The sequence below is a fragment of the Oncorhynchus keta genome, unplaced genomic scaffold (genome assembly GCF_023373465.1).
Source record: "Oncorhynchus keta strain PuntledgeMale-10-30-2019 unplaced genomic scaffold, Oket_V2 Un_contig_1853_pilon_pilon, whole genome shotgun sequence".
Lineage (NCBI taxonomy): Eukaryota > Metazoa > Chordata > Actinopteri > Salmoniformes > Salmonidae > Oncorhynchus > Oncorhynchus keta.
Window position 1 is genome coordinate 1,917 of NW_026280972.1, and position 22,174 is coordinate 24,090.

The 22,174-nt window shown below is 44.9% G+C and overlaps 1 pseudogene; it reads right to left on the bottom strand.

Moving 5' to 3' along the window:
• Window positions 1–221: 221 nt before the first annotated feature.
• The window catches only part of LOC127920178 (sentrin-specific protease 7-like), a 30,992-nt pseudogene continuing 9,039 nt past the window's right edge, over window positions 222–22,174 (bottom strand).

A 22,174-nucleotide genomic window follows, 5' to 3' on the forward strand; every position in this document is an offset into this window, starting at 1 on the left:
GCTTCTCAATCACATACCAATAAACTACACACACTTGGACACACACACGCATACTCACACACACATCAATATCTATAATGTTTTACGTATCAAGTTCTACAAGTTCTCACTCCAGCCTAACAGAGAAATGCTCCTCTGATCGGCTGAAGTTGCTACTCCAATCTCCATCACGCTGACAGTTCCATCCTGACATAAGTTAACCCAGGCCTGGTGCTCATCTCTCAGTGAATGCGGTCCCAGAAGATCTTGAACGCCTCCCACACCGTCTCCTGACACACTGGGCAGCACACAGACACAGGACTGGGTCAGAGACTAGCTTTCACACCTAGAATTTTTGGTGTACTTCCTGATTGGACAGAATTGAAATGGAATTGACCCCAACCCTGACTGACACAGAGACATGTGACACAGAGGTCACACTCTGTGACACAGATGGATGTAGAAGAAGACCCGCTTAACGTATATGAATATTCAATCTAGATTTAAATAACACTGTGTAGTACAAGGACATGGTAACCAAAACAAACATTGACATTTAGCTGACATTTAGCCAGCGATCCTGACAGGAAAAATCTCTCCAATGGACAGCTATGAAAAATGAAGGCAATCAGGAAAATGTGAGGTCATTTTTGATCCATACACACATATACTCCCAGGTTCCAGACAGCATCACCATTTCACCACCCCTGCTGACATTGAAATGACTTCTCAGCTCAAGACATGTGGTTTTCACAATGTACCAGTACCTCTGCTTTGGAACAAAAAAAGCTGGCAAAAAACATTAACCCCCTTTCTTTTTCTCTCAATCTGCAGCCACATCTGTAGGCTACATTTCAGGTTTGGAGGCTGAGGACAACCAGAAAGCCCTTGGTAGAGGAGCTTGCGGGAGCAGGCCTGAGGGCTCTCATATTTTCCTGGCAGCATGGCTCATCTGATCAATGTCTAGAGGACTACTATTTTGGTAGAGAGGCAGGGTTCAGACCGAGGACTGGGGCTTTCTCTCTAAGCTTCCCCAGGTGGAGCACCACGTGTTCGGGTTGAACTGACAGAAGGGCACCCTGGTGCAAGGCTGTCTGGTGCCAGGCTCTCTGCCTGGCCTCACCTGAAATCTGGCCCTTACCCGTATCAATCAGTCTGTACCAAAATGAGGTTGGACATTTGACTTTGACCTTAAACGTGGAGCATTTCTCAACCTCCATGACTGAATACTATAACTATAGCCCTTGAATCATGATAGATTAGTTACTGTCGTTGATTTACTTCTAGTAATTTCCCTTGAGTTCAACAAGGCTCTAAACCATTGTGCCAAACAAACGACTGATAGAGAATGGTAACACCGGGCTGTATTTCAACGGCTGAAGCCATGCACGTGGATGACCATAGGGCTTTAATAAAGAGGCTGAGGAAAGTACTGCTTACTGCATGGTTCATGTTGGAGGTGATTAAAGAGCACACATTTACATGACAAACATCTATTTATCTTCCCACCTGTCCATTCCCAATTAAATATAAGATCATCACAGAAAGTTGTACTCATTTTGATGGTATATAATGGTTGTGTTATTACAATAAAGCATATTAAATCCGTAATAAGTCATAGATGGCCATATGATAAAAGGATTGAGATTAGCCTTCTGTCACATACACTCTTAGAAAATAAGACTATCTAGAAGCTAAAAGGGTTCTTCGGCTCTCCCATAGGAGAACCTTTTGAGGAACCCTTCTTGGTTCCAGGTAGACCCCAGGTAGACCCCTTTTGTTTCGGGTAGAACCCTTTCCACAGAGGGTTCTACATGGAACCCAAAAGGGTTTTATTTGGAACCAAAAGGGTTATTCTATGGGACAGCCGAAGAACCCTTTTGAAAACCTTTTGCATAAAAGTCATGCACCACAGAATTGTTAATCTGGCTGAACAACAAAGATGGTAGATGAATAGACTCAGGTCATAATGAATCCCCAGGGCCCATGAGATACAGTTGTGAAAAGCTTACCTCGCTGGTGAAAGTACTTCAGATGGTGTTCTATCGCCTGGTCTACAGTCTCTTGAGAACAAAGCTTCACTCCACTGGGAAAAGAATATTCCGCTTTCTTCTAGAAAAGCACCCTTTCCTTTGTATGTCTTGTGGGTCAAGGGGCCTCCAGACCTTCATCTGACTCAGTTGTCTTGAAATCCCAGTGGGATCTTGAGATTTCAAGTGTTTCACTACAAACCTCTATCCATAGCCCATGAAGCATCTGTAAAAAGTACATAGAACAGCAAGGACATGTGACCAGAAGTCAAACAGTCATCATTAAATCCTCTACTGTACCTACCCGTGTCAAAGTATCCTGTCAGAAGGATGGCAGACACAACCAAAAACACAGTTCTCGTTAGCCCGGCATTTCTCAAAGAGCCAAATCCAAGATGCAAGCCCCAGAGAGTAAATCTTCTCAATCCTTCTAGTTCATCAACAATAGGGTTTTGTTTACTGTCCATCCACCCTGATAACATTGTAAAAAATAGGGCTATTGCTCTGGTTATTCCTCGTGGGCTAGGCTATCATCAGTGTAACTTGATGTGGTCACAGTGCTGAAGACAGCTCCCCAGCCTTACTCAGGTAAGCAGATGGGACTTTAAGTAAGGAGATTTCTTTCTGCTTCCTAATCCTATTTGATAAGCTTTCTGTGGTGCCTCTGCAAGACTTTAGTCTAACCGTGCATGGTTGTTTAACTTGTGAATAATCTGTCGGCCAATGTGGGGGATAGGGATAGTGATGGTCATTTTTTATTTTTACATAATTGCATATTTTCACAACTGCAAAAAACATGCAATAACAAACCTATCCCTACTTATTCTATTGGCTTGGTCTGCTTACATTAATTAATGACCTTACTCATTCCTTTTATATTTGCAAAATCCCCTCACAAAGATTCAAATAAATGAAATGTGATTCCTCCACGGTGACATTATCAACAGATGTGAAATGCATTCAAAATCACCACAAATTGATTGTGGCCTTCATTTAAGCTGAGAGAGTCTGTGAATGTGTCCTTTGTCTCTGCTCCTTCAGGAAATCTTGAAACCCTCTCTGCCCAATGCCATTACACACAGCAGTAAGTATAGGTAGGTTTGTATAATTCAGGTGGGAGTACAGATGTAGGATCTTAATTTGATCCTCTTTGTTGCTGAAATTTTCGCACAGCAGAATGCAAACTGTAGTGTATTCAAGTTTTAAAAAGGCTTCTGAAGTTCGTAATTTCCACTTTAAAATGTATCGAAACCCGACAAGAAATGTCCATTCATTATAATCCACATAATTAAAATGTCCTGTTTCTCCATGATTATTTTCCTGCTGTAGCAAACTGGCTCAAATTAAGATGTTACATCTGTATGTGTAGGTGAGTCAGTAGAGGTCAGTGTTTGTGGAACTTGCTGTACCACAACACAGACATGCAATCTTTCCGGGAGGCTGATTTGGTGGTGAGTAATGAACATTGCTGCCAATAAGCTCGCCTGACCTGTAGCAGGACAGTGCAGCTCAAGGGGTTAGACCCAGGTGACTAGATGCTACTTATCCTTTCTGACAGGAAAGGTGCTTATTCCCTTCAGGACAGAGGAAATCAGAACAGAACAGCAAACGGAATTGTCCGTCTGTCTATTGTATTCACAACGTCTAACATTGCTGTGGCAGACAATTGACATCTGTAATTAGGACTTCAAATAAGGGCCAGTGTTTGGTATAGAGCATTAGATTCAGTTTCAGTATCAATCAAATGTATTTTTAAGCCCTTCTTACATCATGTCACACCTCTGACTAAAGAGGAGCTTTTATTGTCTGGGTGTTAGAGTGGGTGTGATTTAAGAGTGGGTTATCTACATACCATGCTGCATTTGGTCCACTCCTTATGACGATCGTGACATCAGCTGATGTCACAAGTGCTGTGGCCAGATGCAACCTAAAACCCCAAACAGCAAGCAATGCAGGTGTAAAAGCACGGTGGCTTCTAGAACCTAGGAAGAAACCTAGAGAGGAACCAGGCTATGAGGATGGCCAGTCCTCTTCTGGCTGTGCGGTGGAGATTATAACAGAACATGACCAGCAGCGTCAAATAATAATAATCACAGTGGTTGTCGAGGATGCAACAGGTCAGCACCTCAGGAGTAAATGTCAGTTAGCTTTTCATAGCCAATTCAGAGTATCTCTATCTCTCCTGCTGTCATCTGAGTTGAAAACAGCAGGTCTGGGACAGAAAGCACATCTGGAGAACAGGTCAGTAGGATGTGCAAGCCGCGGCTTAGGATCGGGTTGAGACCTGCCACACCGCCTGGTCATTAGTGGATAACTGCCCTTGCATGCCTTCTCAGAGAGCAGAGTAGGTGGTTTCTGAGGTGAGATGGCTGAGACTAGGGCAAGGCAGCCAGGTGGTCTCTCTCTGGTGAGCTGATTTACAGACTGAGGCTTGTTTGGAAGTTAACGCTAGGGTAGGTGGGATGCCAAAGGACAAGGAAGGCTCAGAGGGCTGCCTTTATGACCTCATCATCTACTCACTCTCACCCCCAAAACTCTCTGGACTGTATGTTGCCAGCTTTAGTCATTTTACTGATTCAGTTGTCTATAATAGGGCTTAGGAGTCAGTCATTCTCAACTCAATAGATTTCAGATATTGAAATGAATCACTGTTTTTAGACTGTTAGCTTTCTCCGTACCTTTATACAGTTGAGATCTCTCTGTGTCAAATGGCTAACTTTGTTGTTTTCACATTATAGTCAGGTGACATATTATCAACAGATCCGGGAATAGGAAATACAATTAAAAACAGAGGTAGGTAGGTAGCCAACAAACTAATTATACTTGAACAGTATACACAGAATATATGCTATAATTAAATAATCTGTTGCTTTTCGTTGTCTTGCCATTAGTCTCTTGCCAGACTACAGTTGGACACTCACTCAGCTGATGATGGTGGCGTTACGGCAACGGTGAATCAACAATGGTAACATGGTTTATTGGATAATGTGATCAGCAGATGGGCCAGTGTCTTCGTTAGGTCTGGGCTCCTGTCCAGGTATCAAGATGATACCACTGTCCTGCAAGGCAAAGAAAAACTACACCCTCTGATTAGACCTGTAATACTAACCTCACAATGAGATATTCACACCGGTCAATGAGTTCATGGAAACCAATAAGGACAGAGTCAAACATAAACATACAGGTTTACAACACACCGTGGCACATATTATTGGAGTGCTGATCTAGGATCAGTTTTGCCTTGTAGATTATAATGAATGGACAGGGTGGACCTAATCATAAAGTCTATCACCATGTGAATACTGTATTACCAGCAGCCTTTGACAAATACTGTAACGGAGCCTGGGGAATGATAAAGTTGCCTAAGGTCAACGAGTCTGGACCCCTGCAGAAATGCTGGGATTGAAAGCTGGTTTTCTATGAAGAGACCACAGAAGAACGGGGGGCTCTAGAGAGCCATCGTGTCCAAAGAACTAGCTAAATCTGTCTAATCCAGCAGTCCGGCTCAGATTAGCTGTCCTGTGGCCCCTTGTGGTGCACAGTTACCTCATCATGGCCTAGCCTACTGTCTACAAGACAGAGTATGCATCCCAAATGGCACCCTATTCCCTATTGCAGTGCACTATTGACCAGAGCCCTATGTGCCCTGGTCAAAAGTAGTGCCCTATCAAGGGAATATGGTGCCATTTAGGATACACACCTGGAGGGCGTCTGCTGAAATCTGTTGGCTGAGGAGAGGTTCATCCCCAGGTAATTAGCAGGGTCCCTGCTGGGGCCAAGCAGGATTACAGGTCATTGCCTGTATAAGAATGGTACTCATTTCATTAGATGGTGCGTCAGTGGAGGTCGCTTGCTGAAAGGAAGTGTTCATTAAGAGGATTTTGTACAGTAAAGTGTAGCCTATGTTTAAAAGAATAGAAGCACAATTTAACTGTTTAATTTTCAAATGACTTGTGGCGCCTTGTCGGCATCAGTGATGTTGATTTGATTGATAAGTATTCATTTGACTTGAGCTGCTGTTATTTAGTGTTAATGACAGCATTGTTATGATGAGCATGCCTCACACTCTCAACTGTGTCCTTGCTTACTGTGGGTCACCATAGTTACAGACTGAATGGAATGAAGTTTGGGTCTGGGGCCAAAAGCCACAGGTAGGATTGGGCGCATTTCCGTTAATCACTGTTGACGTGTAGTGGTCCAGTTCTCTGGGCTTGGCCTTGTCTGTCTGTTTGCGTTCCAAATGGCACCCTATTCCCTATATAGTACACTACTTTTGACCAGAGCACTATATAGGGAATAGGGTGCCATTTAGGACGCATCCCAAATTAATGAAGGCCAGAGCCAACAGCAGAGCTCCTCAGTCCCCAAATCCTCTTGCCATCAGAGGTCCCATATGCTCGGTGTTTCCCGTCTTTGTTGACATGGTTGCTAGGTTCCCGGCTGTTCGCCCCACATGGTCGCACCCCCCGACGTCCTGACCTCGGGGAAAATAACAGCAGCAGATGACCAACCCCCTTTCAGAGATATCTGGGGTTAAACGTCTTCTACAGTAACCTAATAACCTTTCGACTTGGCCATCTGCTGAGGTGGCCAAGATGACAAGATCCAGCAGGTACAGTGGGGCAAAAAGTATTTAGTCAGCCACCAATTGTGCAAGTCCTCCCACTTAAAAAGATGAGAGAGGCCTGTAATTTTCATCATAGGTACACTTCAACTATGACAGACAAAATGAGAAAAAAAATCCAGAAAATCACATTGTAGGATTTTTAATTAATTCATTTGCAAATTATGGTGGAAAATAAGTATTTGGTCACCTACAAACAAGCAAGATTTCTGGCTCTCACAGACCTGTAACTTCTTCTTTAAGAGGCTCCTCTGTCCTGTCAAAGGACACCAGAAACAAAATTGTAGACCTGCACCAGGCTGGGAAGACTGAATCTGCAATAGGTAAGCAGCTTGGTTTGAAGAAATCAACTGTGGGAGCAATTATTAGGAATTGGAAGACATACAAGACCACTGATAATCTCCCTCGATCTTGGGCTCCACGCAAGATCTTAACCTGTGGGGTCAAAATGATCACAAGAACGGTGAGCAAAAATCCCAGAACCACACGGGGGGACCTAGTGAATGACCTGCAGAGAGCTGGGACCAAAGTAACAAAGCCTACCATCAGTAACACACTACGCCGCCAGGGACTCAAATCCTGCAGTGCCAGACGTGTCCCCCTGCTTAAACCAGTACATGTCCAGGCCCGTCTGAAGTTTGCTAGAGAGAATTTGGATGATCCAGAAGAAGATTGGGAGAATGTCATATGGTCAGATGAAACCAAAATAGAAATTTTTGTTAAAAACTCAACTCGTCGTGTTTGGAGGACAAAGAATGCTGAGTTGCATCCAACGAACACCATACCTACTGTGAAGCGTGGGGGTGGAAACATCATGCTTTGGGGATGTTTTTCTGCAAAGGGACCAGGACAACTGATCCGTGTAAAGGAAAGAATGAATGGGGCCATGTATCGTGAGATTTTGAGTGAAAACCTCCTTCCATCAGCAAGGGCATTGAAGATGAAACGTGGCTGGGTCTTTCAACATGACAATGATCCCAAACACACCGCCCGGGCAACGAAGCATTGGCTTCGTAAGATGCATTTCAAGGTCCTGGAGTGGCCTAGCCAGTCTCCAAATCTCAACCCCATAGAAAATCTTTGGAGAGAGTTGAAAGTCTGTGTTGCCCAGCAACAGCCCCAAAACATCACTGCTCTAGAGGAGATCTGCATGGAGGAGTGGGCCAAAATACCAGCAACAGTGTGTGAAAACCCTGTGAAGACTTACAGAAAACATTTGACCTCTGTCATTGCCAACAAAGGGTATATAACAAAGTATTGAGATAAACTTTTGTTATTGACCAAATACTTATTTTCCACCATAATTTGCAAATAAATTCATAAAAAATCCTACAATGTGATTTTCTGGATTTTTTCCCCTCGTTTTGTCAATCATAGTTGAAGTGCACCTTTGATGAAAATTACAGGACTCTCTCATCTTTTTAAGTGGGAGAACTTGCACAATTGGTAGCTGACTAAATACTTTTTTGCCCCACTGTATATCTCTCTGGTCACCCCCAAAATCAATTCTTCCTTTGGCCGCCTCTCCTTCCAGTTCTCTGCTGCCAATGACTGAGCGAACTACAAAAATCTCTGAAACTGGAAACACTTATCTCCCTCACTAGCTTTAAGCACCAGCTGTCAGAGCAGCTCACAGATTACTGCACCTGTACATAGCCCATCTATAATTTAGCCCAAACAACTACCTCTTTCCCTACTGTATTCATTTATTTTGCTCCTTTGCACCCCATTATTTCTATCTCCACTTTGCACATTCTTCCACTGCAAATCAACCATTCCAATGTTTTACTTGCTATATTGTATTTACTTCGCCACCATGGCATTTTTTTATACTTTACCTCCCTTATCTCACCTCACTTGCTCACATTGTATATAGACTTATTTTTCTACTGTATTATTGACTGTATGTTTGTTTTACTCCATGTTGATGTATGTGTAAAACTGCTTTGCTTTATCTTGGCCAGGTCGCAATTGTAAATGAGAACTTGTTCTCAACTAGCCTACCTGGTTAAATAAAGGTGTTCTCAATGAGCCTACCTGGTTAAATAAAGGTGTTCTCAACGAGCCTACCTGGTTAAATAAAGGTGTTCTCAACTAGCCTACCTGGTTAAATAAAGGTGTTCTCAACTAGCCTACCTGGTTAAATAAAGGTGTTCTCAACTAGCCTACCTGGTTAAATAAAGGTGTTCTCAACTAGCCTACCTGGTTAAATAAAGGTGTTCTCAACTAGCCTACCTGGTTAAATAAAGGTGAAATAAATAAATAAACATGGTTCTTTTGTCCAACACGTCAGTGTGTTTTCATCTAAACATGCCAGTTAACAATTATCGCTCACAATGAAGACTTTCACTCAGTCACTTGATGGAGTTTCTTTATTGTCATTACAAAGTAGATTTGATGTTAGCCCATTTAAATGGGTTAAACTATCTGTAAATTAAAACAAAACTTCAAACTGCTTTAACACGGTTCTCTATAAAACACGTCTCCAGACTACCTGTTGACTATCTGGACCGGTCTATTGGAAGGACATTGATCTCAGTCCTGATCTCCAGACCCTAAACCAATGCATTAGTAGTTGTAGGCTGGAAGGTGTAAGACAAGTTAAGCAGTATGGATGTCCTTGGTTCATTCTATGGAACCCTTGAACCCGTAAAGCCCATCCATAGTGAACCAGTCGACCTATGGCCTTACCTTAACAGCACAACTTAGACCTTCAAACCCGCTACTGCATTTGACTATACGGCTTTAACTGAACTATAAGACAGAATTAAAGCCAACATAATTATAGTATTAGAATAACAATATGGAAGAATTGATGAACACTAGTTTTTATACTGTAGTAGTGGGGCCATTTTCTGACAGTGGCTAAATCAAATGGGGTAGAGATTTGGATGGGGCGAATAGGAAAAGGGTAGCCCAACTCATTTGGGAGGTGTGACCGTTACCCTTCCAACAGCAGTAGGGGTGGAGGGCTCTGTCCTATCTAAGAGGGCTCTGTCTGGGGCCCACATGCTGTGAGAGGCTGCACCAAAGACTCCAATTATCCAAAAACGACCAACTTAACCCAATTAAGTACATATGGTTAAGCACATATCCTATCAGACTTAGTGTTAACAACCCAAACTGAAAAACCTATTAACTGTACCCGTGTGAAAAACACACAATAACTTAAAAAGGACATATCTGGGATTCTCGCTCTACAATATTGTGATGGTGACAGAAGAGAGTTCTGTCCAGCCATTGCTAGGTAGACTTTGGGGGCATCTTTAATCCAGGAATATACCACATTATAAATACACCATTGTAAATACATCATTATAAACATGCCATTAACAAATCAATGTTTACACCGTGAAAACAAACAGAAACTCAAATGGAAACCCTTTACTGTGTGGGGAGAATGTTATTTCTGTTTCTGATGACAGAGTGAGTCAGGTCCATAGACTTTCATACAGCACAAACACAAAGGGAATTGATTTCTGCCTGTAAACAGAACAGGGGAGAGGTGCTGTTCTAATCCTCATATTACAAGTGGTCATTGTGTAAAGCTTACTTGGTGTTCCTCACTGGAACATTGGGTTTCTCTTACAAACGAAGCAGCTACAGCACTTGAGGCCAAGCTAAACACTGCAACGTGTTGACTAGTGTGATAACACTGTTGTTTAGCAGCTGCAAACAATCATGTGCATATTGAGTCCTTTATGACTGATGGTCAGAAACAACAGCCTGACACACTGAACAGGAATAACTGAGTAATATTGACTTTAATATTTATAGTGGTTTTATGTGTGAGTCATAAGGACATTTGAAAAAGAAACCTGTTCTGGATACGAGTTACACTTTTGCTCAGCAAACTAGATTTGAACGCTCACTCATATGTCCATTCCAAATGCTCTCTTCTATAACATAACAAAAAAACTAAACATTACATGAACAATTTTTATTCCATTTTGATCCTATTATTTTGTACATTCACTTACATACAAGTGAGAAACAAACATCCTGTGACATTTTATTTAAAAAAAAAAATAGTAATACAAAAATAGTATAAATATTCCATGTATTGTACATTTAAAAAGTCAAAAGTCCTTCACAGTTTAGGCGTGTTGTAGTAGTAGTGCATTGCTGATCAGGTACCGTGGCTACCTGCAGCTGCTCACGCTGCCCGGCAACTGTGCAGCTCCATCACCAGGCTCCGGATCTCCTCCCTCTTCCTCCACCTGTTGCCGTGAAACCAGCGCTCCAAACGCAGGGGAGGTCAAAGTGCACCACTGGGTTCTGGAGAAAGTCAGTGAGCCAACCAGAGGTTTGGAATAAGGTGTGATGTCATACATGGGACAGGCAGTTATCATTTCCAGATCAAGTGTTTTAGACAGTGTAGTGGAGACAGAAAAGTGCCCATGAAATGGATGGTTGATGTCAGCTTGTTGTTAAGCGTGGGAGGTTACAGGAGGCCGTACCTGCAGAAAGCTCTCCACGTGCTGCAGGAGGTAGAGGCCACAGTCGCTGCTGTTGTCCTGTAGAGGGACTGTACAGTGGGAAGCCTTCATACTGTCTACAGTGAAGTCTCTGCGTGTTCCTCTACGCACCTCCACTCTACATGTAGGTAACTGGAAGGACAGACGGGAAGATTGAAACTAGTGTACACACACATATGAACACACACACACAAAACAATGCAAGCAGACAGACACACACACACACACAGAGAGTACTCACTCCCGCAAGAGCTTATAGATGCTCTCATGGTAAGAGATCTTCAGAGTCCATGATGAGAATGCAGGGTCTACAGAACAAGACAACCCCTTGATATTACACACTGTTATAGATGGAGGAAGTACAGCCAATTAATTCACAGTTAATGCACTCACTTCTTAATGATGGTCTCCCTCTGACAACCATCTTGGGTACACGCCTTCAAGTGGGATAATGTCATTTAGAATGTGCACACATGCTCAAAACATCTGATATGTTTTCAATTTTTATTGATTTACAAAGAGGGTGATATTTACTGGTGGGTTGTGGGGCTTCAATGTGGGTTTCCCACTGGCTCTCCCTGAGTACGTACACACACACACACACTTTTTAAATCAGCAGCAAATGTTTAGTTACTTTGATTTTTGATCTGTGGTGTTATGGCCAAATGTGCATGTTCTGTTTCTCCCAGTGTTTCTTGGCTGGGTATTGAGGACACGCTAGACCTGAACTACAGCCACCAGGCCAACCAAATAATTCCATCTGCAGTTAGGATTCAATTACACACATGCATGAACATGCAGACATAACACACATCACATCCAGGTATAACTAGAACACCCTAACCGTCAGTTTTTTTAGAGACCTCATTTTCAGAGGTCTTCAGTTATTTTCAACATAAGCCTAACATAGGGTTTTGGGTAGTTAGGGACTGACATCGCAGCCTAAAAAAGCCCACTAGTTGCCTTCCAACATTATTGAGGGAAAAATAAAAGGATCTAACCCAACGTTAATTTGATCATTAAAGTTAAGGAAGCGTGTAAACGCAGCCGGGTTGATTAGAAACACTATTACATTACAGCCCTGGTGAGAGAAGTGAGATTCTGCCAAGGTAAATATCACAAACACACAATGCATCGGCGCTGTCAACGCACCTGCTCGTTCTGCAGTTTGGGGTTGCTGGCCTCTGGGAAGGCCCAGTTGAAGCCTGGGGCTGGCATTTCCTCTTCCCCCGTTGGCTCCCGCTCCCAGCTGGGCCAGACCACTCCTCATGCTGGGCCTGCTCCAGGCCAGGGAAACAGATCACCACAAGGTACCCAGTGGGCTCTGGGGAATCAGACACAAGAGCTTCAGACACAAGGGAATGTGCAATGTATCATGTATGTGGCTATGAGGAAGTGTTCAATGTGTATGATAAGGGTAATGTATACATTATGTACAGTGTGTAACGTACAGTGTCTATATTGTATACAGCTGTACTGTGTGTCTAAGACAATCTGGGACATTACAGTTCATCGTATCCTATCCTAGGGAAAGCGTAATGGACTGGGGATACCCAGAGATCTGTGCTACCGCATCTACATTCTCATCTACACATATAGATGGATTTGATCATGGAAATACAGAGCAACGGCAGCATGTGTTGTTTCAATCTGTAAAGAGAGAAACCAGTCAGTCTAGTGGAGTAAATGGCATTCACAAGACACTATAGGGAACTGCTGTGTCCCCTGTCCTTGCCTGGCTGTGGCCCTGTCCTAGCCTGGCTGTGGACCCTGTCCTAGCCTGGCTGTGGACCCTGTCCTAGCCTGGCTTGGACCCTGTCCTAGCCTGGCTGTGGACCCTGTCCTAGCCTGGCTGTGACCCTGTCCTAGCCTGGCTGTGACCCCTGTCCTAGCCTGGCTGTGACCCCTGTCCTAGCTGGCTGTGTCCCTGTCCTAGTGTGTCCTGGCCTGGCCCCTGTCCTAGCCTGGCTGTGGCCCCTGTCCTAGCCTGGCTGTGGACCCTGTCCTAGCCTGGCTGTGGACCCTGTCCTAGCCTGGCTGGACCCTGTCCTAGCCTGGCTGGCCCCTGTCCTAGCCTGGCTGTGGCCACAGTCCTAGCCTGGCTTTGGACCCTGTCCTGTCCTAGCCTGGCTGTGGACCCTGTCCTAGCCTGGCTGTGACCCCTGTCCTAGCCTGGCTGTGTCCCCTGTCCTAGCCTGGCTGTGACCCCTGTCCTAGCCTGGCTGTGTCCACTGTCCTAGCCTGGCTGTGGACCCTGTCCTAGCCTGGCTGTGTCCCCTGTCCTAGCCTTCTCTTGTATAGGAACATACTGAAACATACCGTGTCAGAATATAAATCTGTATCTGGAGCGTAGCCCATTATCCAGCTACACGTCAGTCGGGAGGTATTGTCACTGATGCTTTTTATTGAAAACCCATTAAGAGATGTAAAATAGGTCTGCAGTTGTATATAATAATATATGCCATTTAGCAGACACTGATATCCAAAGTGACTTAGTGTCATGCCTGCAGACATTTTCCCTATGGGTGGAATTGAACCTACAGCACTTGGCATTGCAAGAGTCACGCTCCACGGACTGAGCAAGGGTTCTAAATCATTGTGCCGGGGACAGAAGACCGTGTTGACAAAGGTACAGTATGTAGACTAAAACCCTTCTACTGTGGTCCTAAAGTGAAGTGGGGAGTCGAGGGAACAGGGAACGCTGTGCAGCACTCCATCCAGACCGTCATCATTCCACAGACATATGAATGAAGGTACGCACATCCGGCCCAGTCAGGCGTGACAGAGGCTGTTTCAACACCAGCGCAGCCTTGAGACTAGTACACACACCCACAGACAGACAGAGACTACAGCTCAGGCCACATCCATTCATCTCCACTATGCTGGAGCCCTGCCCTGCCTGGACACTGCCTCCGCTCCAGTTTAATGTCCCTGTTTTCATGGCTCCTTGTCAGAGCCATGACAGCTAGAGGGAAGGATGAAGAAAAGAGCACTGTTTTCCCCAATCAATGGAGTGTGGTGTCAGGTCGTGACATGTAGTGTACAACAGAGTAGTGTAGAGTAGAGCAGTGTAGTGTACAGTAGTGTACAGTAGCATGTAGTATAGAGTAGTGTATTCTGTAGAGTAGAAGTATTCTGTTCTGCTTTGCGAGGTCGACAGAAATTATGTCGTTATTGGTCCAAGTCTTGGCTCTACCTCTGTGTGTGTGTGTGTGTGTGTGTGTGTGTGTGTGTGTGTGTGTGTGTGTGTGTGTGTGTGTGTGTGTGTGTGTGTGTGTGTGTGTGTGTGTGTGTGTGTGTGTGTGTGTGTGAGAGAGAGTGTGTGTGTGTGTGTGTGTGTGTGTGTGTGTGTGTGTGAGTGCATGCGTGTCTATGATTCCCACTCACTTGTGATTGACCGGCACAAACAGGTAGTCCTTGTTGAAGATGTCAACATGGCGGGTCCACGTCCTCACCCTCTGGTGTCTCCTGTCCCTGGCCCTGAGAGGAAGGGGAGGGGACACACTTCACAGCAACGCATACTACTCCTTCCATCACAATCCAGGAAGAATATCTCTTAACAATACTCTTAACAAGAGTAAAATGCTCCTTAACTTCTGTCAATACCATCATTAACATCGTTAGCATACGACTAAGCCACCAGCCTACGTAGAGCGCGCCGCCAGGAGCCTAAGGCCAAACATGAGCCCCCCGCAGGGCGCCATGTGACGCGCGGCCGAGCCGCCCACTAAGACGTTAAAAGACGCTGAGTGCTGATCTCCTTACGGGATGGCAGCCTCCTCCTCCAGGGACGTGTCCCGGCGGGTCAGCTGCTTGTAGAAGAAGCTGCTGAAGACATGACATCTCTCTGCCAGGGGCCCGGGGCCCGCTCCAGGAGAAGATACCTGAGGGGACAGGAAGATGCTGAGGTTTTGCTGGACTGTCACATGCTGTGTGGCTGAGCTACACTATGGGGACATGGCTGATTTCCATACATGTTAAATGAAGCTAATGTTAGGGTTTGGTTATGATAATGGTCAGTGTTAGGTTTTGGCTGTTCAGCCTGTCAAAGGGATGCTGGTCAGAAAAGTCCCCTTAGTCCTGCTTCATTGTACTTAGTTGTGGTTTGAACCAATCAGCATTCAGGATTAGATCCACCTGTTGTATAATCACAGGTTACACATCTGCCAGGTGGCTAAGATGTTCACATGACAGGAGAAGAACATTGGTCCACAGGCAGATCACTAGAACTCACTTAAGGTAGAAGTCAATGATGACATCATTGAGGAACTGGCCACTGTCCAGACAGTCTAGGTCCTCTGTTGTCACGGTGATTCCTCCTTTAGAAGGGAGTGGTGGGTACTGGATCAACCTGAAGAGATCCAATAGTTAATGTGTAAACAACAACAACTAATACTAACAGGTAGTATATTATACATTGAAAACCATCCATAACAATAAACTGGTGAGCAGCAAGATATACTGCCCTCACCTGGTGGGCAGCAAGATATACTGCCCTCACCTGGTGGGCAGCAAGATATACTGCCCTCACCTGGTGGGCAGCGAGATTTACTGCCCTCACCTGGTGGGCAGCAAGATATACTGCCCTCACTTGGTGGGCACAAGATATACTGCCCTCAATTGGTGGGCAGCAAGATATACTGTCCTCACCTGGTGGTCAGCAAGGTATACTGCCCTCAACTGGTGGGCAGCAAGATATACTGCCCTCACCTGGTGGGCAGCAAGATATACTGCCCTCACCTGGTGGGCAGCAAGATATACTGCCCTCACCTGGTGGGCAGCAAGATATACTGCCCTCACCTGGTGGGCAGCAAGATATACTGCCCTCACCTGGTGGGCAGCAAGATATACTGCCCTTACCACCTGGTGGGCAGCAAGATATACTGCCCTCACTTGGTGGGCAGCAAGATATACCACTCACCTGGTGGGCAGCAAGATATACCTGGTGGGCAGCAAGATATACCCTCACCTGGTGGGCAGCAAGATATACTGCCCTCACCTGGTGGGCAGCAAGATATACTGCCCTCACCTGGGCAGCAAGGTGGTGGGCAGCAAGATATACTGCCCTCACCTGGTGGGCAGCAAGATATACTGCCCTCAAGATATACTGGTGGGCAGCAAGATATACTGCCCTCACCTGGTGGGCAGCAGGCCCTTTGAGTCTGGAGTAAGGCAAGATATAATCTCTGCTTCTGTAAGGGTTCCTTCTCGTCCGACTGGGGCTCCCCTGATCGGAACAAGAACAGAACAGAAAAACATTACAGAATCACCAGCCAGAAGTCATCACCCCAGTCAAACACCTCAGACTCTACAGATTCATCTGACTGCATGGGGATTGTCCTCCAATGTATTTTGGACAAGTGATCAAATTCAACGTTTTGGTGAGTAATGAGAATGAGGGGGATCGAGATGATAAAGTCAAGGTCTGCTTTGATGATGAACAGCAGAGAGGAAGAGGATGACGCCACTCACTGTGTGTGTTGGCCAGACATGCTGCAGACCTGCCAACCCTGTCCAACCTTTTAGAGTACCAGACGCCTTGGCAAATTGGAGATTCAACTCGTGCGCATAGCACGCGCAGAATTGGGGCTTTCTTTCACCGCACGCGCTGTGTGTGAGTCTGATCGCAATTATAGAATTGTACCAAATCAAGTCTATAAAAATATTGGTATACTTTCTTCACAGCATTGCATTTACACATATGGTAAAAGTCACTAACAAGATCTAATTAGAAAGAAAAGGGCCTTTATGGAGTGTTTTTATTTTATTAAACAAATAATAACACGTTATTTGTTTAGGTACAAAATGTACAGTCCTATCAACGATAAAACATTTGTATCTATAACGTTTTTCTTAGCACATGCGCCCAAGTTTAGTCGCTATAGTATAGGAACGCTTGTCACCTCTCAAACAGGGCCAATCACTAGGGCCAGCTCACAAGTAGTGGCATTTTAGACACGGTTCCTAATCAACACTAAAAGCAAAATCATTTTGAAAATATTAAAACAAAAACAAATGATTGCATCGACACAGACCGCAAACTCGCTACACAAAGCTTGACTAGGCTACCGCAAAGAGAATCTGAACGCTGTTCTCTAGTCCACTTGCCCATTATATTTCTTTGCAGCGCATACATCATTTCAGATTTTCGATATTTATAAAATATCAAAAAATATATAAAAAACCTTCCCAAAGTAAACTGTCTATTTTCAGGACCAGATGCTAGAATATGCATATAATTGACAGCCTAGGATAGAAAACACTCAAAGTTCCAAAATATTGTTGTGAGTATAACAGAACTTATTGCAGGCGAAAGCCTAAGAAAAATCCAATCAGGAAGTGATCATGTTTTGAAACCATTGTGTTCCTATGCATCTATTGGCCATTGAAAGGTTGCTAGATTCCCTTTTCTACGATTCTCTACGGTGTCTACAGCATTGTGAAACACAACTAATGGGACGAGCATAAACGATTAAATGGCCAGCTGAGGGCTCACAGATTCTTGCGTAAAAGACAGACCAGTTTTTTTTCGTCCTACTGAAAAGCCATTTCCCAGTTGATATATTATCACTAGATATGTGAAAAACACCTTGAGGATTGATTATAAAAAACTTGCCATGAGCCGATATTATGGAATAATTCCATCTTCGCCTGTCGTGACTAACATTTTTGATAAAAATTCTTTTGGAACAAAAGGAACATTTCCACGACTACAGTGAAACATCCGAAGTTGAAAGGGACAGTTCATTTGATTCCAGTGTTTACCTACAGCTGGCAGTGTGAAAAGATCATCAAAAGGTAAACAGGACAAAGTTTCCAGCTGCTCAGCTAATAAACAAAAACGAGGTCTTGCTTTGGCTGTAAAGAATAATCTCAAATTAATTAATTAAAAAGCTAATGTCTGTGTTTCAGTTGATATCGGGATGTGATTTAATGAATATGAATATTTTTAGTAATAACCGTTTTTTTTTTAGTGTAGTTGATTAATTCTCCCAGATCTGGGTAAAAACGCACAAATGCAACCAGTTATTGCTATTTGGATAATGTCTTTCACTAGCAAATGGAATGCTCATTTAGAATGTCCATCTTGTGTTGGCCTAGCTTTGCTGTTATGTTGAGCACCCAGAACTCACAGTAGGAATAACACAGACATTATTATAACAGGTTTATCAATTTTACCTCTGAGGCTGAGCCTGCATCTTACGGCAGAGGGATGGAAAAACGAAAGAGCACAGAGGTATATAACAAAAGGAACATTCACCCACTGTCAGAACTGGGAGTCTTACTGCCTGTGTAAATCCCCATCCTTCTAGGACTCACAGAGGAGGTAAGACCAGCTCACTTCTGCTGCTGGTCCTGAGTGCCCCACCAACTCTATCCTGCAAGCCATCTCCACCCCTCAGTCTCCCAATCTCTACATCTCCCCCCTCAGTCTCCCAATCTCTACATGCGGACAGTCTCCCAAGGACACACACTCTCCAGGCTAGGTCTCCCAAACTTACATCAGCAAACGCTCAGTCTCCCAGCATTTGGCAGATGTCCACCCCTCCAGTCTCCCAATTTGACAAATTAATCCACACTCTACAGATGGAACACCAACAAAAGTCTAATCTCTAGGTGATGACTCCACCCCTAGTATCCCAATCTGTGATCTCCACCAGTCCCATTAAAGACAATCTCTAGTCATATCCACCCCTCAGTCCCAATTTAGGTTTCCACATCTTGAGAAGTTTGATTGAACGTCTCCCAATCTCTAATCCACCTCTAGTTGATGGACACCATTCTCCTCTGGATCAGATGGAACACCAGTTCCATCCACCTCATCGGATGGAACACCAGTCCCAATCCACCACATCAGATGGAACCAGTTATCCACCTCTGGATCGGATGGAACACAGTCCCATTTATCCAATCTGATCGGATGGAACACCAGTCCCAATTAATCCACCTCTGTGATCTGATGGAACACCAGTTTAGAGCTGGATCACTGGACCAGTCCCATCTATCCACCTCTGGATCGATGGAACACCAGTCCCTTTATCCACCTGCTGTTATCGGATTGAACACCAGAACTCACAGTAGATTGAATAACACAGACATTATTATAACAGGTTTATCAATTTATACCTCTGAGGCTGAGCCTGCATCTTACGGCAGAGGGATGGAGAGTTGGGGGGGACAGGGGACGAAAGAGCACAGAGGTATATACACACTGTCAAGCATATAGACACACAGACAGACGTATTCACACACTTCTGAGCTCCTGAGTGACTATACTGACCTTTGCTGTCCCCAGGCCGGGGTCTGCCACCAGGCTCTGCCCCAGCAGGTTGAGGAGGTGGGTGTCCTGGGGACAGCTGTGTATCAGTGCCAGGCCGTCTGCCCAGGACAGGGGACTCTTCAGGTCGTAGGAGCGGCCCTGACGGAAGGCCTCTACATCCAGCATGGAGGCTAGCAGAGCAGCCTGCAGATCACCCAGCTGTTCTCTTAGGACCAGGAGGAGGAATGGACATGCCTGACCTATATATCCACAATAGGAGAGAACACACACATTAACACACGGACAGATGCACACACAGAGACACACACTGTTCCACACGTTGGCAGGTGATGACTTTTTCCTCTAGAAAGTGTGGTTGAGTCATGGCGGTGTGCTGCGTTGTAATACTCAGTAACTGGCCCACATTAAAGACAATGTACCACTTCGACACTTCCTTGTCTTTCTTTAGGTTTTGGAGGCAGGATCTTGAGAAGTTTGATTGAACCTTTAACTCAATTAATCCACCTCTGGATCAGATGGAACACCAGTCCCAATTAATCCACCTCTGGATCGGATGGAACACCAGTCCCAATTAATCCACCTCTGGATCGGATGGAACACCAGTCCCAATTAATCCACCTCTGGATCGGATGGAACACCAGTCCCAATTAATCCACCTCTGGATCGGATGGAACACCAGTCCCAATTTATCCACCTCTGGATCGGATTGAACACCAGTCCCAATTTATCCACCTCTGGATCGGATTGAACACCAGTCCCAATTTATCCACCTCTGGATCGGATGGAACACCAGTCCCAATTAATCCACCTCTGGATCGGATTGAACACCAGTCCCAATTTATCCACCTCTGGATCGGATGGAACACCAGTCCCAATTAATCCACCTCTGGATCGGATGGAACACCAGTCCCAATTTATCCACCTCTGGATCGGATTGAACACCAGTCCCAATTAATCCACCTCTGGATCGGATGGAACACCAGTCCCAATTAATCCACCTCTGGATCGGATGGAACACCAGTCCCAATTAATCCACCTCTGGATCGGATGGAACACCAGTCCCAATTAATCCACCTCTGGATCGGATTGAACACCAGTCCCAATTAATCCACCTCTGGATCGGATGGAACACCAGTCCCAATTAATCCACCTCTGGATCGGATGGAACACCAGTCCCAATTTATCCACCTCTGGATCGGATTGAACACCAGTCCCAATTAATCCACCTCTGGATCGGATGGAACACCAGTCCCAATTAATCCACCTCTGGATCGGATGGAACACCAGTCCCAATTAATCCACCTCTGGATCGGATGGAACACCAGTCCCAATTAATCCACCTCTGGATCGGATGGAACACCAGTCCCAATTTATCCACCTCTGGATCGGATGGAACACCAGTCCCAATTAATCCACCTCTGGATCTGGATTGGAACACCAGTCCCAATTAATCCACCTCTGGATCGGATTGAACACCAGTCCCAATTTATCCACCTCTGGATCGGATTGAACACCAGTCCCAATTTATCCACCTCTGGATCGGACGGAACACCAGTCCCAATTAATCCACCTCTGGATCGGATGGAACACCAGTCCCAATTAATCCCGCCTCATGCATCAAATTCTCTGCATCTGGTGAAAATATGTTGACCCACTATTCATATTATGATAGATTTATTTATCCTCCATTTAACCAGGGAAGTCACATTGAGATTGACATCTCTTTTTCAAGGCTGCTCTTTTAAAGCTAACATGGACTCTCAAGCCTCAACTAACATTGTAATGAATTTCTCTGTCTTCGTTCTCCCAGTTGGTAGAGTAGTCTTACCAGGCAGTGTAACGGGGTGGAGGGCTGAGAGCTCTGTCTGTACCAGGTTGGCCTGAGCCTCAGACACCCAGAGGAAGAGCAGGGAGGGGGCCGCTCGGCCGGGACAACCCTGGAAGAGACTCCCGTCTTGGGCTAGACCCCCGTCCCACACCGCGTACCCTCTGAGCTGGGACGCCACCAGGCTCACCGACACCCCCCCCTCCTCCTCGGATGACACCCTGGAATCTGTTGGAGAAGGGGGTAATAATTCTGTTTTGATCAAACTGGATATCTGATGACAGGGATGTCTTTTTTGTTGGATTATTTCTATCATTTATTTAAAAAGGTCTTCTACAGTATTTTGGAGAAGGCAGAAAGACTGTCTAATACACTGACTATCGGGGTTAAGAATCCAAGACCCTGGAGTTACTAGCACCATGCTCTCACTAACTGACCACCTCCTGCTCAACATAAGCGTCTTAGGACACTAGTAAGATCCACAGATGCACCCGGAGTCAAGTGGGGTGAAAAGGTCGTGCAGACCAGTATGGCCTACCGTCGACAAACGTAAATAGAACCCTAAGCTGAGCTTCTTAACCCTAACCCAGTCCAGAGAAAAACAGGTACGTGTGTAGAGGTGTGTGTGTGTTCAGGTGCAAGGTGGGGGCACGTGTGTGTATGACCCTCACAGGGTCACAGACATTTGACCAGGGTCGTTACATGCTCACCTACAGTAAACAACAGGGTAAGCCATGGGACAATAACAAGAGTAACCGTAATGAGATTTATATAAAGGATTAAAGACGGGTTATCTAAGGGAACGTCAGGCTGGAATTAAATCATTACACATAATTAATATTACAAACTGGGTGGTCGAGACCTGAATGCTGATTGGCTGACAGCCGTGGTATATTTCACCATTACCACGGGTATAACAAAACATTTATTTTTACAGCTCTAATTACATTGGAACCA